Consider the following 5,384-nt stretch of genomic DNA (forward strand, 5'->3'; position numbering starts at 1 on the left):
GAGCAATTTAACAAGATGAATGGCTAGTTTAATGATAATTACAATTTGTGGCTATTATAGGTCCCGTCATCGAATCCTGGTGGTGTCAAATATATATTATTATGTTTATTACATTTGTAAGAAATTACCAATTTGCCCTAAAAAAACAAAAAGAAAGAATCAGATATGAAATGGCACGCACACAGTTCTTCCTCTCTTTGACCTACAGCATTAGAAGAATCGAGAGTGAGAGACAGATTGAGTGAGAGAGCACTGATGAGCAATTCCTGTCGTTCACTTCTCCACCGTGCTTTCCGTCGCCTACCTTGTCGCCAATGACTGTGGAGTGGTTCCAGTTGCCATTGCAAGGTCGACGCTCTGTCCGCTGTTCTGTCTCTTTTACTCTTGTGTACGTCGGTGGTGTGTGGGGAAGCCAAGTCAGGGATTGGGGGTGCTCTCGTGAGTCTTTGTGCTTCTCAGTCTGATGTTTTTTTACTCTATTCTTCTTCCTTTTTTTGTGCGTTGTGCTCATACCTTCTTCCCCTGTTCTTCCTTATTCAGCATCTCCTCCATGTTCACACGGATAGCTTCTCCTCTTCCTTACTTCTACTATAGCTGATGTGAGTGGATGCTGAAATGGAAGAGTAGAGGGGGTTTAATCAAGCTGAAACATGAGCCGAGCATGTGTTGGTATGTAATTTTGCTTTTGTGCATTAGTTACTGTGAGAGGAAGAATTGGAGTTGGTTTTCTTTAGTCTTAAAATTTGATTCCTGATGGGATTTGTGGTTGAGAAAATCTGATAAATCTAAATATTGATGTTTGAAAATTTTTGAGTAAGAGATTTGAAGGTTAGGAACTTTGTGTTAGTGATTGTAAAGTGATGCATTGAAGGCGTTTGCTAAAAAGCCTAAGAGAAAATCCTATCCTATTTGGATAATTAACTATGGCTAAAGTTATATAGTGAAACTATGATGTGTAAATTATGGTAACATGGAATCTTAAATTCTTGATAGTTTCATAGTCTCCCTATCTCTAGCATGAGAGGAGCATCGAGTTCATGAAGAGAACTACCTTTAGTTAATGACTCTTACATTAGGGTTTTATGATTTTTATTTGAAAAGTTACTTGTATAGAAGTTATTTATTTTCTACTTTGAGACTTAAAATTTGTAGATATTGATTAGATATTCTTGGAGATGTATGGATTAAATTCGCCATGATATATTGTATGTAAAACATAAGGTTGAGAATTTTGTTATGTGTGCTCGATGGATTATCATTTGAAATATAGTATAAATTTAATATTTTATTCTATTTGTCAAAAATTTATATTAATATTTTTTTTTTAATGTGACATAGACTTGGGATGGGATGTGTCCTTTAGGTTGATGAATACTAACCTCAAGTAATTTAAAGAGTTTGGGTTTATACTTAGTTAAAGGGAATATAAAATAACAATGGTGTTACATTGGGTATTAGGAAATTAAGAAGCAGCCATGTTATGTAAGCAATTGACTTGGAGTAATTTATATCTTTGAGAATCTATCAGATAAGTGGATAGCATCCTAATTGATTTATCAATAAGATTATTTTTGGTGAAATATTATGTTTTTATGTAAATTATTTTTAATAACAATTATGCCGAGTTTTGAATATTTTGTTAATTAAATTATTTTAGTTTAAAATTATAAGGTGGTGGTGAAGTACATTTAAATTGTGGCATATGAATGTTTGTTTTCCATAAAATATATTTTCAAATTAATGAATTCATTTTATTAGCTTTGGTAACTTTAGTTAATTAATAAATGCTAGTTTGGATTTTAATTATGAAATTTTATTCTAAAAAATATTGAAATGATACAGAGAATGATTCATGTGAGTTTGACATTAAAAATGAAAAAGTTATTTTAATATTGATTATTTTCTTGCATGTTTGAAATTGGATTTGAAAGAAACTTTATACAGAACACTGGTTGCTAACAGCAGTTCTATTAGCCCTTGGCGCGCTATGGTTAATGACTAGCTAGTTTAATTTTTGTGAGCTCTGTTCTCACGTCTGTTATTTGTGAGTCTAGCACCTACATTTGATTTCATGGTTTCAAGCTGCGTTTGATTAGTATTATCCTTGTGGATAGTGTATCCATGTTTATTTCATAACTCAGGCTGCATTTAGTTATTTACCCTTATGGACTGTGTGTCTATATTTGTCTTCGTGATTATTTACCTTCGTAGACTGTGTGTTCACGTTTGTTAATTATTCTGATAAGTCCCTATGAATATGAATTTGATTACTTGGTGATTTTATATCTCATTGGTTTTAACTAGTAATTTATTTAATATTTATTTATTTATTTTATTTTCTTCTTTGAAATCAAGTAATAATAATATTTGATATAAAAATTAAATGGTTTGAGATTTTATTTAAAGTTATACAGAATCTCTTTTATTTTGAAATTTATTAATTTTTTTTATGAAAATCATTATTTCTTTAACTTGCATAATTGTTTTAAACTTCCCTTTTATTCATATTCAATTATTTATTGTTGGAAAGTTATTCATTGAAAATATTTTTGATCTTAGATGGCATAGTCGATGATTTACCTCCTGTTGAACTCTGAGGGGCTCATTATTGAATTGATGAGAAGACTTTTTAAAAATACCTTCATTTTGATGTAAATGTTTAATTTGGTGTTATATTTTGAAATTATGATTTGGTATGTTTCACGTTAACTATAGATAGGATTCTAATTTGTAATCTATTTGTCTGTTTATTATGGAGGAGCAGAGCTCTGCATTTCTGATTTGGATTGTATATTGTTGTTGTAGAGACTTCAAGAGATCCTATTTAAAGGGGAGATTTTGACGAAGCTTTTATAAAAGTTTATGAATCTTTTGTTTATATGAAAATATCACAATTATTTTCCATCATATTTTAAATGAATTAAAATACTAATTAAATTTTTCTTGATCAAGGCTTAAGGATGTATATGTGTATATATATCCTGTGCTGGTCACGTTTAATTTTTAGGGTGTGACAGATTTAATCCCACATTTTAAGTCAAGCATGCATGGTTTATAACAATAAATCATTCTTTAACCAATAAATCAAGCACTTTTCAATATAATTGTCATGCCTCGAAACACAGAGGGTGACTAACACGGTAGCGAATCACTTCACACATTCTTGTAAACTTCAAAATGAAAATTCATTTCATTTTCTAAAAAAAATCAAATTATATAGAAATTCTAATACTTTTGATATTAAATGTCATAACAAGGTTTCAATATTTCTCTAAAAATTTCGGCAGAACCTCTCTTATAAATAGAATCTCTTAAAATTTTTACAATACACTGATTTAGTCAAAACATTAACTAAATCAGGAGCTCAGCTTTTTCCAGCCAACAAATAGTATATAAATTAAAATAAAGCTCTAACAACAATCTATGTGGAACAACCAATCTTTCTTCTAAAATAAAATATATAAGACTTAAATATTTACATAAAAAAGGTAACGATACCAAACAAAATTTTCACCAGTATAACTGTATTGTTCTTTAGAGGTCGGCAGTAGAATCAACATCAATTAATGAATATAAGACCAAAATAAATTTTTCATTGAGTAGCATTCCCAAAACAAAATTTAAAAGAATTAAAATAATAAACCCAAATAATCATGCAAAATAATTGAAAAAATGATAATTCAACATAATAATTTCATAAATCTATAACTCAATCATAACCATAAAATCAGACTGAATTGGAAACACTTTATTCTATCTTGTTTAAAGAAAATGAATTACCCGTACACAAATCAAAATAGTATATTTGTTAATTGAAACCATTGGAATTTCAAATGAGCAAGTTAATCAAAATTTATATTTTTTGAGGACTTAACAGAATAAGTAATAAATGTGGACATATAGTTTATGAGAGTAAATAACCAAATGCGGCTTATGCCACAGAAACAAATGTGGACATACAGTCCACAAGGATAAGTAACCAAAAGCAGCCTGAGTTATGAAAACAAATGTGGACACACAATTCACAAAGGTAATGCTAACCAAGGTGCTGAGGACTAACAAACCTATTGTTAGCAACCATTGTTCTGTATAAAGTCCTCTTAGAAATCACGTTTCAAACATGCGAGAGCAATAATTATTTCTAAAATAAATTTTCATTTTTAATATCAAACTCGCATGAACTGTTTCAAATATCTAAACTTGCCAAATTAATACTTAAGAGCTAATGTGCAATCTTGTATTAATTGTGTAACCAAGAAATTCTAAAGTTCAATAAACAAAGATACTTTCATCAATATTAGTAATACATTTTATAAAAATAAAATATTTCAATAAAAGACTATTAATGAATAATTAAACGGAATGCTATTCACTTATTCGTTAAAATTTCAAATTCCCCAAAGATATTCTTTCTTTAATTTTTATCAAGGTCATCTTCTTCTACACACCCTAAAGGATATAAATAAATACAATTTTAATAAATTTTTAATTTATTACACAATCTCAACCAATCACCATCATTTAAAACTCCAAAACCAAAATTCATGTCTTTAGAGGTGGCTTGAGTGTTATCATTTACATTACTAGTTTCCTCCAATTTGTTTTAATCATGCCAATGTATTTTTTTGAAATAAAATTTTCTCTCAGGCTTTGTACTACCTTAGTGCATTATTTCTACCCATTCAATTTAAACATCCAACAATTTACCAATAACCATACTATTCCCAAGAACCAATAAAAGTTTAAAATATTCAAAAAATCAAGTTTAATTTCTCTAACAAGCATTGTAACAAACATATTATAGGCACTAATTTTAAATTTTACACTTAAGCTCTTCTCTTTTAAATTCACTCTAACAATTGCTCAAGATCAACCAATCTAATAAAAATCAATTTAGCTATATATATCACTATTAAGCCTCAAGATGGATTTTCCAGCTCAATTTGAATTTCTTTCCTTTCCACAATCAACACGGGCAGCAAAAGCATCAAAGAGAAATTTATAATCTCAACAATATCATTCCAACCACTCACACACACAGATTATATGAAGAGAAGTAGGAGAGATCGAAGCTTCTAACTTAGATGAACCAACACCCATGAACAGGGGAAGGAAGAAGAAATTGCGTGTAGACAAGGAAGGGAACAGAGGTTGCTGTCGAGCACAAAAAGGTGAGCAGATTGATGACTGATAAAAGAAGTAAAGGAAACAATCCATCTAACTCACCCAAATAATCACGACGGCAACGAAGAAGAACAACCTCGTCGATCTGAAACAGAGAAAGAGAAAAGAAACATAAGCCACAAATCTGACGCACCAATAACGAACAGAGCTGCAGTGAACCCGCCGGCGACAGTCACAATCGGCGAACGAAAAACGACGAG

The 5,384-nt window shown here is 30.2% G+C and overlaps 1 long non-coding RNA gene across 1 annotated transcript; it reads left to right on the top strand.

Moving 5' to 3' along the window:
• The first annotated feature begins 219 nt into the window (after positions 1 to 219).
• On the top strand, positions 220 to 2,714 carry LOC129287946 (uncharacterized). The gene is made up of 3 exons (XR_008587852.1): positions 220 to 438; positions 541 to 669; positions 2,560 to 2,714. It is a non-coding gene; the product is annotated as an uncharacterized LOC129287946 (long non-coding RNA).
• The last annotated feature ends 2,670 nt before the right edge of the window (positions 2,715 to 5,384 follow it).

The sequence above is a fragment of the Prosopis cineraria genome, unplaced genomic scaffold (genome assembly GCF_029017545.1).
Source record: "Prosopis cineraria cultivar Desert tree isolate PC_DT_omini unplaced genomic scaffold, ASM2901754v1 PC12, whole genome shotgun sequence".
NCBI classification, from domain to species: domain Eukaryota; kingdom Viridiplantae; phylum Streptophyta; class Magnoliopsida; order Fabales; family Fabaceae; genus Prosopis; species Prosopis cineraria.